At 45.8% G+C, this 17,771-nt stretch overlaps 1 long non-coding RNA gene across 2 annotated transcripts in view; it reads right to left on the bottom strand.

The window, feature by feature from the left end:
• The window catches only part of LOC117361217, a 198,986-nt gene that overhangs the window by 70,920 nt on the left and 110,295 nt on the right, over window positions 1–17,771 (bottom strand). The gene's annotated exons all lie outside the window — the stretch shown is intronic.

Genomic DNA, 17,771 nt, shown 5'->3' with positions numbered 1-17,771 from the left:
TTAGATTTGGGTCTGTGCCCATACAATTAGACCCAGCCACAGGCACTGAAAAAAAAACTATTAATTGATTCAAAAGAAAAACAACTTGCACCCTGTTACTTCACAGAGACAGGTATATAAGGAGAAGTTTCTGTGTTCAAGATTTGTGATTGCCACACCCCAAACACAGTCTGTAACAATCCTTCTGAGACAGGTAACAGGGCCTGGTTCCAGCTAGACCTCAGAACAAGACTCAAGTATGCAGTAAAGAAAAGGTTGGCTTACCTCAGCCAAGCAAACTGTCTAGTGTTATAATCAAGGCACATACAGAAATCACCTCTTCCTTCTTCTCCCCGGGCCTCCTTAACCTGCCTCCCTGACTCCTCTTGCCTGTGTCACTTCCCCCAAAGGAGGAGCTACCTATATTAAAGTAGCTCTGACAAATGGAGGGACTATCCAGCAAGGGGAGTGGTAGCATCCTGTAGACTCCCCCATATATCTTCCCCCTCAGCTCACCATGTCCGGTGGAGCACCTGCCATGTCAGGGTCCACCTCCCGAAACATTCACATTTGCATTCTCTCGGCTCACCCAATGTCGCACCTCAAAATTGAAGGCTTGAAGGCTTGAAGGAACCACTTCATTTTTTTTGTATACTCATTTTTATTGAGCAAAAAGTTACAGCATAACAAGAAAAATAAAACCATTAACAGTCAGAACAAGATTGAGAAATACACCCATTGTAGACAATATAAGAGGTACAAATAATTCGAATGATGGATGCGCAGAAAAGTATAACTGTAAATCAGATCTGTAATGGCAAAGCAGAGCAAACCAGGCACTATATAATCCAATCAAGTGCATGTAAGAATGCTTAAAACCAGCAGCATCACGTGCCAAAATTGTACGAAAGAGTAATGAATCTGTAATCCATAATGCTCAGTGATTTTTTGATATACAATAGTAAGGGGTTACAGAGAACCCTTAACAAACCCCAGCAACCCTTCACACACACACACACACAAACACTCATACACCATACACGCTCGAGCTGATTCAGGTAAGCATGGAGAAAAGAATAAAGATGACATGAAATGAATTAAAATGACATGAAATGTAGTCAGTGTTTGAGTCGGAGATAGTGAATAAAGAGGAGTGGAATATGGGAAAGAAGAACAAAAAAGGAAAGAGGAAAAGAGAAAGAGAGAGAAAAGAAGATCAAAGCAGAGACTGAGCCACTCAAGGCGGAAAAAGGATGGGGGGGGCTAGAAAGTCATCTCTATCAAGGTAAGCTGTTCTGACAATGTTTCAGGAATCTATCCCACAGAGCACTGTATTCCTTCCAGTGTTCCTGAGCACGCGAAGAGTAAGTTTGAAGCTCATAAAGACCCAGGACCTTCATACGAGCCATCCAGAGCGGGTAATCAGGAGCCTCCGACAATTGTTGCAGAATAATCTGTTTTCCCAACATGATAGCATGAAGGACAAATTTTTGGGAGGAGGTGTTGAGCTGCTGTTGGGACAGGTCCTGCACATCCCCCAGCAGTAATGCAGCCGGATTCCAAATCAAAGTACAACAAAGAGTAGAGTCAAGACTAGCTCGGACAGAGTCCCAGAAGGATAGGGCAGGGCAGAGAAAGAAAGAATGCAGATAGGTTCCCGGGGAAAGATGACATTTGACACAAAGGTCATCCTTCCAGAGTTTCATAATAAAACCTTTTTGACGGGATAGGTATGCACGGTGCAAAATTTTGAATTGTGTTTCCCTCAACGATACATTTTTGAGAAAAAGATAGGTATTTTGGAAGAAGAGCTGCAGATCCTGGAGAGAAACCTCCATTCCCACATCCCGGCCCCACTCATCCGTTGTAGATTGAAGGCATAGTTCCCCTTGGAAATCCCGTCCCTCCTTATACCAGGTGGCAATCTTGTTCTTGTGAGGAGGAGTAAGTAAAGCCTTCTCGTCAAGGGTACCACAAACCCACGATGTTGAAGGGACGGTAGAGATAGAAGAAAAATAATGTTTGATTTGTATATAAAGGTAAGCCTGTGTGGTGGGAAGCCCCCATTGGGTACACAGAAGAGGGAACGAAGGAAAGTCACCGCCCCCCACATGCAGCAAAGCAAGTATAGTGGAATCACGTTCAGAGCGGTCCTTCAATCCTGGTAGGCCCCGAAGTCCGGGTACAAATCCCGGGTTGCCCAGCAAGGATAGAAAGGGGGACGGATTAGGCACCCGGTGTTGTAGACGTCGCCACCACGACCACGCTTTGCGGAAGGCGCGTAGAAAATCCAAAGCAGGGTAGCACAATGGAACTGTCGGACTCGGGCTCCCATGAATAAATGATACAAAAGATATAGGGCAGCAACAGGAGGTCAGAAGGCCCGGCGGGGAGTATTTACGGTGTGAGGTCAACTGTTCATGAATCCATCGAAACAAAGCTGCCACATTGTAAAGACGAATGTCTGGTAGGCAAAGACCTCCCTGCTCTTTGCTCCGTATCAATTTATGGAATCCGATGCGAGCCCTCTTATCTTGCCAGAGGAATTTACGAATGATGAAATTGTAGTGGCGCTCATCCTCCCGACTGACCCAAAAAGGTACGGTTTGAAGGGCGTATAAAAGTTTGGGGAAGAGAACCATCTTGACCAAGGCTACTCGGCCCATCAGTGACAGGGGGAGGGAACGCCACCGATGACAAAGAGACTTAATCCTTCCAATAGCTGCTGAGATATTAGATTCATAAAGGGCTCTCGGGTTTTTGTATAGAAGGATCCCCAAGTATTTCAATTTTCCGGGCGCTATGCCAATCCCCAGATGTTCAGACCAGTTATGGTCCGGTGACTCATCGAGAAGAAGGGCCTCGGTTTTATCATAGTTAATTTTCAATCCCGTGAAGGAGCCAAAAGAGTTGATAATGTGCATTAGGTGGGGGAGATGAACGTCCGCGTGGTTTACATACAGCAGCATATCATCTGCGAACATACTGATACGGAACTCCGACCCCCCCCACCCCCAGGCCCCGCAGAGTGGTGTCTTAGCGGATGCGGATAGCAAGGGGCTCAAGAGAAAGAAGAAAAAGCAAAGGTGACAGTGGGCAGCCTTGCCGTGTGCCACGGCCAAGGGTAAAAGGATCCGATATCCCACCATTGATCAGCAGCTGTGATTTAGGCGAAGAGTAGAGAGCGGACACCCAATGTACAAAGTCCCCAGAGATACCATACTTTGCAAGCACCCAGAAAAGGTGGCGCCAAGAGACCATATCAAATGCTTTTTCTACATCTAGACTGGTGATCAAGGCCCTGTTCGAAGCTCGAGAAGGTGTTTGGAGAACCGCCAAAACCTTTAGCAGGTTCATAGAAGCATGTCTTCCAGGAACGAAGCCCACTTGGTCCTCGTGGATCAGTTCCGGTAGCAGCACATTCAACCGTGTCGCCAAGATTCCAGCCAGAATCTTGACGTCCTGATTCAGAAGCGAGATTGGTCGATACGAGCCTAGCTGGTCCGTAGGCCTCCCCGGTTTCGGCAAGATAATTATATGAGCAGTGTTATGCGTGTTTCCCGGAGGAATGTCTGAACGGAGTCCCATAAAGTAGTCCTGAAGGGCGCATAGAGCGGGGGGTGGTAAGAGTTTATAAAACTCCGGTCCAAATCCGTCCGGGCCCGGAGTTTTGGCTAGCTTTAACCGACGAATAGCGGTTTGCAATTCCTCTCCACTAATCGGCCGACTAAGAAGGAGATTTTGAGATTCAGAGATGTTAGGTATGCGCAGTTCAGAAAAGAAGGCATCCCGTGCCTGGTCATTAGGAGGCTGCTCAGCATAAAGCTGTTGATAAAACTGTAGGAATTGGTTCGTGATCTCCCGCTGTTTAGTATACAAGTTACCCGCCTTGTCCTTGATTTGTGTGATAACATGACGAGTGCGAGGGGGCCGGATTAAGTTTGCGAGGAGTTTACCAGTTTTGTTGCCCCAAGCATGCAATTTATATTTGTAAAAGTAGATACTTCTGGAAGCCCTGTGAGATAGAATGTCATTGATTTGACGTTTAACTATATGAAGTCGATCCTTCAGCTCCACTGTAAGGTTCGATATATGGGAGCGCCGCAGATCCTGCAACTCGGTAGTCAATTTCAATAAGTCCCCATCTCTTTTTTTCTTAGCAGCCGCAGAGTAAGCAAGCACGTGGCCTCTCATAACGGCCTTAGCGGCCTCCCAATACACCACCGAGCTGACATCTTCCGCGCTATTAGTGGCTAAGAAGTCCTTCCATTTACTCTCTAAATAGTGTTTAAAATCGGGATCAGAGTACAGATGAGGAGACATCTGCCAAATCCTGCCCGGTGAGGCAGAAGAAAACTGAAAGGTGATTCCCAGAAGTGCATGATCCGATACCAGTGGAGCGGCCATAGCAGCCTTAGACAGCTTCGGGAATAGCCCAACAGAGACAAGTATATAATCAATTCTGGTATATACGTTGTGAGGGTGGGAAAAAAATGAGAAATCACTATCATCCGGGTTCAGGGTCCGCCAAGCATCTAATAATCCCAGTTCTCGAAGGAGGAAGGGTATACCTCTATCATAGTGACCTTTAGTAGCAGGTTTAGCAGGTTTGCGATCCACTAGGGGCTCCGCCACCACATTAAAGTCACCCCCTAGAATCATTTGATGGGAAGAATAAGGCGCTAAAAGCCCTACCATAGCAGAGAAGAATGCATGAGAGTAAATATTAGGGGCATAGATAGAACCTAGCACCAAAGGGAATCCCCACAGCTCTCCAATCAGAAATAGGTATCTGCCCTCAGGGTCCTTAATCTCCTTATGAACATTAAAGGGAATTTTTTTATGAATTAAAATCGCCACCCCCCTCTTCCGGGAGGAGTAGGCAGAAAATCCCACCTGTCCCACCCAGTCCCTGCGAAGTTTAAGATGCTCAGTAGGGGACAGGTGGGTCTCCTGAAGGAGTGCTATATCACATTGCTCTTTTTTCAGATATGTTAAAATTTTTGTATGTTTCACCGGGGAGTGGAACCCATCCACATTCAAAGATTTGACAGAAAGACTAGCCATAGAAGAAGATATTAGAGTCAGATAGCAGAAAACAGATCCAACAATTGCCAAACACCGGGTGGGGGGCGTCCCAGCCAAATCCCCCCAACCCTGTATCCGCGAGATGTATGCATCCACCCCATAGCCACAACAACCACACCAAAATCAACTCCTCTCGCCACAGCCTCTCAGGAAAAACACAACCACTCATTCCACAAACATACCCCCACACACTCACATCCCACCCCAATCCCCCCAGTTCCCTTTTCCTTCCCCATCCCCCCCTCCCCAGACTAGTTAGTCTACCCCTACACAACATTACAGCATAGAAAAAAGAACATCAGCTCCGGGTCGCCCCATAACAGTCATATAGTATTAATATAAAAGGGAAGAAAAACCCACAAAAGAGAAAAGAGATACTGCAGTCAGTACAGCCAGAGGTTTGTACCTTAACATGCCTCAGATAAAATTGTAGAGGAAACAACCAAAACTACAACTATATTCAGCAATTATGTGGAATGCACAAATAGAAGTAACAATAGTGACTAAAATATAACTGGGTGTTAGTCAATAAGGGTGTTCCCCCCTGAGAGCACTCACTAAGCAGTAGGTTGTGAGAGTTACCAGAAAATAAAGTTATTGTAATCATAGATGAACAACAGAGGAGATTCAGTCAGAGATTGAAGAAGTAACTGTGTGTTGGGGAGAAAGTAAATACCATACCAACGAACTTCAGGGCATGGCCCTACTCCACAGGGACCCTTCCTTATGGGTATAAGGCAAATTCAGGCCACGCAAAGGCCTCTCGAATGCGTGAGCAGCAAGGAAATCAAGTTCAGCGGTATCCTGCCCTCATTCAGTCAGCCACTCCCGGCGGGTCCCGATCTGAAGGGAGTTTTTGAATGAATTGCTCCATTGCTTGTGGTGTTTCCAGATAAATAACCTTGTTATTATGGAAAATTCTTGCACGTGCAGGGTACTGAAGAGTGACTCTGATGTTTCTTTTGTAAAGCTCATTACAAAAGGGAGCCATAGCTCTGCGCTGATAGGAGACTTGAGGCGAGAAGTCTTGAAAAATAAGAATTTTCTGCCCCTCGAATTGCACAGCAGCCCCTCTGCGATACAGGGATAGAATTCTCTCTTTAGTCGCAAAGTTGAGGAAACGCGCAATGACCGGGCGCGGGCGTTGGTCTTCTTCTCTGCGTGTGCCCACCCGATGAGCTCGTTCGATCAGCACCGGGGTCAAAGGCGGCTGGAGGTCAAAAATCGTGGGCAGCCATGTTTCCAGTCAAGTGCGGAGATCCACATCACGCACCGAGGCAGGTATCCCTATAAATCTCAAGTTGTTCCTGCGACTGCGGTTTTCTTGGTCCTCCGCCCGGTCTTTCAGTGTAGAGGCGGAGGTTTCCAACGAGCGCAGCCGTTCCTCAAAATTGTCAGTGCGGGCCTCCTGTTTGGCTACTCGATCCTCCGCACGTTGCAATCTGTTGGATTGTGTTTCCAAACTTTCTCGCATTTCTTCCATAAATGATTGGATCTTAGTTAGTTTATCATCCATTACGAGGGTTAGAGAGCGAGTAAGTTCCTGCACCGCGGCTTCCTGAAGCGTGAACATGGGCACCTCGTGTTTCTCCGCCATCTTGGAAGCCGGCGAGGTGAGGTTGGCCTTTACTCCTCGCTGCGATTTAATCGGCATGCCCCACGGGAACACCGAAGCGTTGGAGTAATTCCGGTGCAAAATTGCAGGCTGCAGACGCAAAGAGTCGGGCTTTTAGCAAAGATTTGAGACGGGGCAGCCCGGAGCTGAGGAGAGGCACGTCCGATCAGGTCTCTAGCATCACGTGACCCCCCGGAACCACTTCATGATGCCAGCATTTAATTATTTGTGGCACGTCATCTACTGAAGGGGTTCATTGTCTGTGACTAGGAAAAAGTGTTGTTCCAGTAAATAGTACTGGAAAGTTTCCAAGGCCCACTTAAGAACCAGGGCTTCCTTCTCAATCACCACATAACTACTTTCCCTAGGAAATGCTTGCAGCTAATGTAGGCCACTGGGTACTCTTCACCATTTACTTCTTTGGTTAGGACGGCTATGAACCCAAAGTCTGAGGTATCCATCTGTATCACAAAGGGCCAGTTGAAGTCTGGACTGACCAGCACTGGCTCCGAGCAGACATTGTCCTTCAAAACATGGAATGCCCTATACAACTCTGACGTCCACCACACTTATTCCAGAGTATTTTTCTATAAAAGGCAGGTCAGAGGTCCTGCCTTTTCAGCAAATTCTAGGATAAATTGCCTATAATATCCCATGAGCCCCAAGAAGGCTCACACCTACTTCTTAGTCTGTGGTACTGGCACCCAGGTGTTGGCTTCCACCTTTCAGATCTGAGATTTTACTTGGACGGTCCCAACTGAGTATCTCAGGTACTGAACCTCCTGTCCTCCCAGTAAGCATTTTTTTGGATTAGCCATCAACCCTACAGGCCATAAACTGTCCAAAACTGCTTCCACTTGGATAAGATGGCTCTGTCATTCCTTGCTATAGATGACAATGTCATCTAAATAGGCAGCTGTATAGTCTCCAGGTGGTCTTAGAAGGCAGTCAACCAAGCAGTAAAAAATAGCAGGAGCCCCATGATGCCAAAAGGCAGCACTATAAACTGAACCCTGGGGTGTGGAAAAAGCTGTCTTCTCCTTGGCATGCAGAATAAGGAGTACCTGCCGATATCCCTTGGTCAAATCCAGAGTAGAGTTGAACTGGGCTCCTCCCATCCTCTCAATAAGCTCAGTGATTCATGTCATGGGATACACTTCCAGCTTGGAGACAGCATTCACCTTCTGGAAGTCACTACAAAACAAGATGCTCTTATCCGTTACAGCACCAATACAATGGGGGAAGATCAGTTATTTATTGACTCCTCAATAACCCTCATTTTCAGAATGTCCGATACTTCTTTTACCACAACCTGTTGTTGAGCTGCCAGGATCCGATAGACCCTTTGTTGGACCACTGCTCCCAGCTCAGTGATAATGTCATGAGTTGCAAGGTTAGTCCGGACCGGCTTCTCTGCATACACATCTTGGTTTTGCTTTACCAACTGTGCCAGGTCAGCTCTCTGTGGAGAAGGAAGCAGATCATTAAAGGGAATTTGACCTCTGGGTCAAAGTCATCCCTCTGAACTAAGGCTGCAGTCATTGGGACTCATTTCTTATCTCTTTGTTTTATCTATTATGTTGTAATTAACAGGTCCAGTCTTCTCCATTATTTCATAAGGTCCCTGCCACTTACATAATAAATTGCATTGCTTTCAGAGGATGGCAGTAAGACCAAGACTCTGTCCCCCGCTGGAAGACTTTGTATGGCTTTCTGATTGTAGGCTCTGACTTTGTCCATCTGAGCCCTCTCCAAGCAAAGTTTGGCTCCTTCCCCAGCCTTCTTCAGTCTCTCTTGCTAAATTCTTCTCTCAACTGGCTTCCTCTTCCCAGGCTTCTTGAACCATATCAAGGATTCTTCTTGGCCTCCTCCTATATAACAATTCAAATGGAGAAAACCCACTTTAGTTCTGGGTTTCTTCACAAATGGCAAACAGCACATATGGAAAGAGGAAATCCCAGTTTTTCCCATCTTCTGCCATAAACTTTCATAGCATTTGCTTAAGTCTTATTAAAATACTTCACGAGACCATCCATCTATGGATGGGAAATGGATGTTCATAAAGTTTTCACTTTTAGCAGGGAACACACCTGCTTCATGACCCTGGACATAAAGGTGGTCCCTCGGTCTTTCAATATTTCCATTGTAGAGACTCAAGTTGCACAGAAAAATAGCCTCTGGATACCGAGTGGTGTAGTCCAGAATGACTAAGATATACTTGTGGTGCATTCCAAAAGTCCTACAAAGTCCATAGCCACTTGATCAAAAGAGGTGTTGACCAGGAGCATAGGCATAAGAAGGGTTGGTGGAACCCTTACATGACTACTCAACTGGCAGGTTGGGGAAGATTAACAGTATAATTCTATTTCTTTGTATAGGCCTTGCCTGAAAAACCAGACCAAGATCCATTCTTGGGTTTTCTTCTCCCCCAAGTGACCTCCTAGTAGCTGACTATGGGCTAACTGCATAAATTGCCTGTGGTAAGACTATAGAACTAACAGCTGCTCTATCTCTTCATCATCCAAGGTTCCTTTGGCCACCCTATACATCAGATCCCTCTTAATTATGAAACATTTTATTTATTCAATTTTCTATTCCATTCTCCCAGGGGAGCTCTGAACCGTTTGCATGAATTTTTTCTGGTACTCAAGCATTTTTCCCTGTCTGTCCCAGTGGACTCACAATCTATCTAATGTACCATGAGTGTATGTAATCAACAGATACCATATGAAACTTCATGAGTTGATGAAACTGTAGCCTCAAAGGTGAAAGTATATTCCAATAAATTTTGGTTTTGTAACCATTTAAAATCAAGGAATGTTTTTGTGGGCTCCCTGTAAACAGTTAGTGTGCAATGTGTCATGGTTAACATATATAATATATAGTCAGACATTTTACTATTTGTCATGGTTAACATTCATAATATTCATAATATATTCATAATATTCATAATATATAATGGTTAATATTCATAATATATAATATAATGAGTTTGTCCCAGTAAACCTATGGAAGTAGGCAAGTGATTAGGTGAAGAGGTATGTTTTTATTGCTTTCTTACAGTTCAGGAGCCCTTTGATAGATCTATCTGTAGGGGTGGTTGGTTCCAGTAGTTTGTTAAACCTTATGTTTTATCCTCCCCTTCTTTTAAAAGAATGCAATTTCTATTATTTACACTCACTGTTTTGTTTTAAATGTCACTTCCTTAAATTTAGCTTAGAATTGTAAGCTGCTGAGAAGGTTTCACCATAAAGTATGGGATAGAAAGTCTTAATAAACTTGGAAACTAGGGAACTTGGTAAGAAATGTCAGTAGGATCATCGTCTTGTAGTCTGCAATTAGAGGGCACGACCAGAGCGTGTTTGGAGGCATGTTTCTTATAGGGAGTGGAATGGTCTGTTGAGTACATAAGGAGGAAATTTGGTTGCCATTTAGACTGGTTGTGCAGGGATCTGCATGCTAGCATCAAACCCTTAAAGATACAGTGTTTAGCTATGGGTAAGCAGAGGACTGATGATAGAGCCTGAAAGACAGGGTTGAGGGTGTTTAGGTTCTTTAGAAGCCTGATAATTGCAATTTGTACACATTGAAGATGTTGTGAGACCATTGAATAGCACATTGTAATAGTCCATGTCTAGCAGTAGGTACAGTTGTTTGTCATTGGCAAACGAGTGGACCTTTATTTGATATTTTAAGGAGATGTCTATCACCGGTCTGATATAGAGATTAAATAGCAGAGGGGACAGGAGGGCACCCTGTGGTACTCCAAATTTAATCAGTTTAGGTTGCAATGAATATATCTTAGTAGTACGCTTTGAGTCCTATGGCTCAGGAATGACAAGAGCCATCAGAGCGCTTGATTCTTGATTCTAATATTTGCACGTCTGTTGAGAAGAAAGGGATGATCGATGGTATCGAAGGTGGCACTGTGGTCTAGAAGGGCCATCTTTTCCTTTGTCTAGTATGTTCCAGCAGTCATCAAAAATGTCCGCTAGGGGGGCATGGCTTGGCTGCAGCCAAAGATGGTTGGCTGATTCCAGAGCTCCTCCTCCATATGCTGGTTAGTCACTGAATAAGGATTAATTTTTCCTCTAAAAAGGTATATTTTACTTCTAATTATACTACCTTAAAGAATGGCTACAGGAAGGCAATCGAAAATTGATGCAGTGTTTGCAGCAGGGGGAAATGCGAAGCGGCTGAAGTCAGATCCAATCACCCCATATAAAGTGCCTCTGCCAAAAGATCCCTCTGAATTTGAGTTAATGATGGCAGAATTTAAGTGCCTTAAAGATATGCTAACTGAAAATACTTCAGAGCTGAAATTAGTACAGGTGGAGGTCCGTACCTTATCTAATCAATTAAAGGTATGTGAGGAAAAAACAAATTTGATGGAACATAAGATTGCTGATCTGGAAAACCGTTTGAACAAGATTCAAACTGACTGTAAAGATTTAACCTGTATTCCAGGAAGCTTGAGGATGCAAGTAACAGAAGCCAAAGGTGTAACATAAGACTTTTGGGGCTACCAGAGAAGTTGGATGGAAAACCCCCCTCTCTTTCCTGGAGGATTTAATACTAAGGTTATTTCCTTTGAAGCTCCATTTCCCTCTGGAAATAGAGAGAGCTCACAGAGTTCCAATGAAAACTACCAACGGTAAAAATGGCCCTAGGCCTCTGTTCTTTAAATTTCTCCGATTTCAGCAGGCACTTGAAATTTAAAATATGGCAAAAAAAAACAACCCCAAAAGAACTGAAGTGGCAGGATCATAAAATCCACCTAGTACCTGATTTTCAAGGGAAACAGCTGCGTCGGATGGGAGTCAGGTATGTGCTTCTATATCCAGCAGTGATGAAAGTGACTTCTAACGGAATAACCACTCACTATGAGGAGCCAATGAAGTTAGAAGAATTTATTTCTCAGCATCTGGACCCTATGTCTTAGACTACTTAGACTTGGCAATCTGTGTTACAGGGGTTTTTGAGGATTTTTTTAGAACTTTTCCCTCACTTGTGTTTTATTTTATTTATTTATTTATATTTAATATGGAAAGTGTTTTCCAAAAGATTCCTTTTTTAACCAATGGTTTTTGATAGTTTGGGTGAAGGCAGGTTTTCATTTGGCTCTGATTGGAGACTATCTACTTTGCTCGTGTTTCACTTCCGGGGGCCGAGAGGTGTTTTTTCTGCGAGTGAATTCAGCGTGTAGGAGATTAAACAGTGGTGGTTGTGACAATCCTGTAACCCCAAGTCTTGTCACAGAGAGATTTGGTAGAAATTACAAACCCAGATGCAGAAGGGCGAACCAAGTCAGAGCTTGGGGGAGTAAGTCAGCTGACTATCCGGTGGACTCTGAGACAGAAAGGGAAGTAGGACCAGAAAGCTGTAACTTCCCTGATAATAAAGTCAGATAGTAAAGATTGGCCTTACTGGTTTCCCGATACTGTGGGACAGAAGGCAGAACGCTGGGACTATGTGGCACTTGGGTAAAATCCAGAGCAGGAGGAATTATATTTTGAATTTGTGAAGAATCTTTATTTTTGTTCAAACTTCATGACAGCGCTGAAACCAGTATCATTTTGTGTTGCTGAGGCCAGATGCCTGAATAAAGTTTACAGCTTTTATTTAAGCCATTTCGTCTCTTGGACTGTTGTTTAAAACACACCTCAGTGGAACCAGGAACATTCTGCTTGCAAGGTAGCCCTACTTTAAAGGGGCTCACACCAGGTGTTAGAAGTGTGTCACTGCCTAGCATTGGGAAACTGCTCGGCCAGAGACTAGGTGGTGACAAAGTGGTATCAGAGTGGGATTGTCTTACCTTGCAAAGCTTCAATAAGATACCGCATGCCAAAAATTTTTTTGGAGGGGGATACTTTTGACCAGTTCCTTGAGGAATTTTGTTTGGTGTTCCTGGAGGAAAAGTGTGTTTTGGCAAGCACAAGATAGATACAGTGAATTGATTGATTGGATGCCATTTTGTGGGAGCAATCGGTGCAGCACATGCAGCTTCCGGGTCCAGGGAGGAGCAGCGCGTTCAGCCGCGGAGGATTCCGGGAGATCAGTGGAGAACAGCATTCCAGCACAGGGAGCCGGGACACAGACGGTGCCAGGAGTTCCTGAGGAACCAGAGGGAACCAGGAGGTTCCAGAAGAAGAGTGGTGCACCCTGATAAGGAGCACGCAGGCGCAGACTCGTTAGTACCGCGGTAAGCATATAAAACGCGGGGTCTGGCGAGGGTGGTACTGGAAAGCCAAGTTACTTAAGGTATCGCACTTGGATAGTGTGCTTGCTTTCCCAGTTTCTGCAGGTCCAGGATGGAGACGTCGCGTTGGTGGCAGTTTCAGCTGAACGACAGCAGCAGAACGAGAAGCTGAAGAGAGTCTTGGAGACCAGCCAAGGACTGTGGCAAGCCAGCCAAGAGGCAGCGGAAAGTCACCATAAGGACTTTGTCAAGTTGATGGAGGCACAGTCACAAATAATGGGACAGCTGTTGCAAGCTTCAGTGACTGGTCCAGCGGTGAATCTGGTAACGGGGGGCTTGCCTGTAAACATGCTAAATCTTAGTAAAATTATAGCAAAAGATGCCCTGGACGATTTTCTGAGCTCTTTTGAGCGTATTGCCACAGCAGCAGGGTGGCCGGTTGATCAATGGGCTGTTAGGCTATTACCATGTCTGGCAGGAGAATAATTGGCTGCGTTCCAAACGTTACCTCTGGGATAAGCCAATAATTATCAAGCCATTAAAATGCACATTCTGGATTTTTTGGGGTTCACGAGAGAGCATTACAGGCAGGCTTTCCGTGGCATGCAGTGGCACGAGAAAGAGAGGCCTAAGGTATTGCTTCAGCGTCTTACTAAGATGGCAGAGAGGTAGTTACAACCAATGATAGCAAACCCCGGGGCACTGTTTGCAGAGATGGTATTGGAGCAATTTCTGGAAACAATGCTACTAAAAATTCAGGAATGGGTGCGAAGGCATGGATGCCAGGATCTCACACAAACATTGCAAGTGGTAGAGGCATATGTAGACTTCCAAAGTAGGGTAGATATTATTAGACCCACCTACAGAACATACCCACCCACACCCACTCCGACGCACACATCTGGGGATATGTCACCTAGCGGGAATAGGGTGCCCAGAGCCCAGGGTATTGCACCTCAGAGGAAATTTACACCATCCGAGGAGGTTCGATACTTTAAGTGTGGGGGAGAGGGGCATGGGAAGGGGGCATGTAAAAGGACGGGGAACCCTAGGGTGGTTTGGGGTACCCTTAAAGAGGAAGGTAGGAACCCGGGGGGATACTACCTACCAGTGTCCATATGGGGACATAAGTTAGAAGCATTGCTGGATTCAGGGGCGGACCAATCGATGATGGCTCGCCGATTGTGGAAGTAGATATTCCCTGGTGAAGGGAGTAGGGAGAATAAGAACAGAGTTAGGGTCATGTGTGTCCATGGGGACAGTAAGCAGTACCCGGTGCGTTCCGCTCTCATCAGATATAAGGATAGGGTCTATAGAACCCGCTAGCGATTGTACCGGACGCCCCTTTTGAGATTATATTGGGTCTTGATTGGCAAGGGTTTACAGAGGCTATGGGGAACAGGCCCTGTTAGGTGAACACCCATTCCCAGGGGTCTCTGAGGGCAGGTCCAGAACAGGAGCTGGGGGGGATCTTTCCTTTTTCAGGGGAAGTCTTCCACAGAACTCAGGCTAGAGAGAAGCGGGTGACACACACGCAGAGGTGGAGGCAACAGCAAAGGAGAAGTCAGGCAATGGCACATGCCAGCAATACTAGGGAGGTACCCTGGTTGTCCAAAGAGGTCATGGAAACCTTCCCGACGTTCAAAGCGGAACAGAAAGCCAACCCCACGCTAAGTCAGGAATGGCAGCAAGCAGCCGGTAGACAAGAAGGGGAAACCCGGTGGGTTATAAGACAAGGGCTACTATATAAGGAAGTGCCGAGGAACCATATAGTGAGTAGGGAGCAGAAATTAGTTGTGCCCAGAGGATTCAGAAACCTAGTCCTCTGGGTAGCGCATGACCACACTCTGTCGAGACACAAAGGGGCGGAGGCCACCTTGAGTCAAGTGGAATGACGATTCTTTTGGCCAAGGTGTAGACAGGAGGTGACGAAGATCTGCCAGTCCTGACCGACCTGCCAGAAGCGCCGGTAATAGAGGAGCCGCTACGGCGCATAGCGATGGATATAGTAGGTCCCCTTGAAAAGACCCCTAGGGGAAATAGCTTTATCTTGGTAGTGATGGATGTAGCTACACGGTTTCCCTGGGCTTTTCCCATCAGGAAGGCCACATCCACCGTTATCATGAGAGAATTACTGGGTCTATTTTGTATGGTGGGGTTTCCCAGAGAGGTCCTCACAGATCAAGGAACCAATTTCCTGTCAGCAGGAATGAGGATGTTTTGGGAAGGTTTTGGAGTTAGGCACATTAAAACCTCAGCTTACTACCCTCAGGCCAACGGGATGGTAGAAAGATTTAACCAGACCCTTAAACAGATGGTAAAGAAAGGGGTGGGAAAGGAGCCGAAAGACTGGGATTTGCTAGTGCCCTTCGCCCTTTTTGCAGCCTGGGAGAAAGTACAGGACTCCCTAGGGGTGAGCCCTTACGAGCTATTGTTCGGGCGCCCACCTAGAGGAGTGTTGGACATGCTCAGAGAGGGTGGGACTTTCCGGAGGAAGCAGGAAGTAATGTCATCTCCTACTTGGCAGGACTTAAGGAGAGGTTGAAGCGAGCTCTGAGCCAGGGAAAAGAGAACTTAGAGTGGAACCAACAAAGGCAAAAGGCCTATTATGACAGGAAGGCAAAGTCACGACAGCTTAAGGTGGGAGACTAGGTAATGGTACTGATTCCGACAGATCCACATAAGTTCTTGGCTCAGTGGAAAGGTCCGTTTAGAATAACGGAGAAAAGGATGTGGATTATCGGATAATAGATAATAGAGGGCGCGTCCAAACGTACCATATTAATTTACTGAAGCTATGGAAAAACAGAGAAGGCCTTGCATTGTTTGCACAGCAAGGATCAGAGGAGGACTTAGGGCCATAAGTGACAGAATTTGAGAAGCAGGGGGAGGTGAACATAGGGACAGTGCTTTTCCTTAGTAGGAAGTTACATCCCAGTGAAATAAGGTATGATACGGTAGAACAGGAGTGCCTAGCTGTGAAATGCAGGTACTCGAACATTATCTCCAGGACAGAGCATTCACACTGGTTACTGACCATGCCGCCCTGAAATGGCTGAACACCATGCGCAATAATAACGCGAGGCTTACAAAGTGGTACCTGGCTCTTCAACCATTTAGGTTCAGGGTAGTACATAGGCCGGGGAAACTGAACACAAATGTGGACATTCTGTCACGCATCCCAGAGGACGCAGGTAGTAGCATGACTAAACTGGATTGTCAGCTTTTAAGTGTGGGGGAATGTGACAATCCTGTAACCCCGAATCTTGTCACAGAGAGATTTGGTAGGAATTACAAGCCCAGATGCAGAAGGGCGAACCAAGTCAGAGCTTGGGGGAGTAAGTCAGCTGACTATCCGATGGACTCTGAGACAGAAAGGGAAGTAGGACCAGAAAGCTGTACTTCCCTGATAAGGACCTTAAGTCAGACAGTAAAGTTTGGCCTTACTGATTTCCCGATACTGTGGGACAGAAGGCAGAACAGCAGGGTGCCTTGAGATCAATTCAAGCAGAGGGAAGGAAACTTACCCCCCTGCAGCTAAAGGGAAGTGGTTTCTTCCCTCAGCTTAAACGGAGACTCTGTAATGAGAACATAAGAACATAAGAACATAAGCAATGCCTCTGCTGGGTCAGACCTGAGGTCCATCATGCCCAGCAGTCCGCTCACGCAGTGGCCCAACAGGTCCAGGACCTGTGCAGTAATCCTCTATTTATACCCCTCTATCCCCTTTTCCAGCAGGAAATTGTCCAATCCTTTCTTAAACCCCTGTACTGTACTCTGCCCTATTACGCCCTCTGGAAGCGCATTCCAGGTGTTCACCACTCATTGGGTAAAGAAGAACTTCCTAGCATTCGTTTTAAATCTGTCCCCTTTCAACTTTTCCAAGTGTCCTCTTGTTCTTTTATTTTTTGAAAGTTTGAAGAATCTGTCCTTCTCTACTCTCTCTATGCCCTTCATGATCTTATAAGTCTCTATCATATCCCCTCTAAGTCTCCTCTTCTCCAGGGAAAACAGACCCAGTTTCTCCAATCTCTCAGCGTATGAGAGGTTTTCCATCCCTTTTATCAAGCGTGTCGCTCTCCTCTGAACCCTCTCGAGTAACGCCATATCCTTCCTAAGGTACGGAGACCAATATTGGATGCAGTATTCCAGATGCGGGCACACCATCGCCCGATACAATGGCAGGATAACTTCTTTTGTCCTTGTTGTAATACCCTTCTTGATTATGCCTAGCATTCTATTTGCTTTCTTAGCGGCTGTTGCGCACTGTGCCGTCGGCTTCATTGTCATGTCCACCATTACCCCCAAGTCCCTTTCTTGGTTGCTCTCATTCAATAATATCCCTCCCATCGTATAGTTGTACCTCGGGTTTTTGTTTCCAACATGCAATACTTTACATTTCTCAACGTTGAACTTCATCTGCCATCTCGCCGCCCATTCCCCCAATTTGTTCAAGTCCCTTTGCAATTCTTCGCATTCCTCTTTAGTCCCAGCTCCACTAAATAGTTTTGTATCGTCCGCAAATTTTATTATCTCACACTTCGTGCCTGTTTCTAGATCATTTATGAATATATTAAATAGCAGCGGCCCAAGCACCGAGCCCTGCGGAACACCACTCGTGACCCTCATCCAGTCCGAGTAGTGGCCCTTTACCCCTACCCTCTGTTTCCTACCCGCCAACTAGTTTCTGATCCATCTATGTACGTCTCCGTCCACTCCATGGTTCTTCAGTTTCCGGAGTAGACGTTCGTGAGGCACCTTGTCAAAGGCTTTTTGGAAATCAAGGTATATGATGTCTATGGGGTCTCCTCTGTCCATCCGTTTGTTAATTCCTTCGAAGAAGTGCAATAAGTACATTTACAGGAGACCCAGACAATCAAGAAATTTGGA

Source organism: Geotrypetes seraphini, chromosome 5 (assembly GCF_902459505.1).
Source record: "Geotrypetes seraphini chromosome 5, aGeoSer1.1, whole genome shotgun sequence".
Classification (NCBI taxonomy): Eukaryota; Metazoa; Chordata; class Amphibia; order Gymnophiona; family Dermophiidae; genus Geotrypetes; species Geotrypetes seraphini.
Note: the sequence above shows the minus strand (reverse complement) of the source record. Positions and strands in the feature narration are given on the sequence as shown.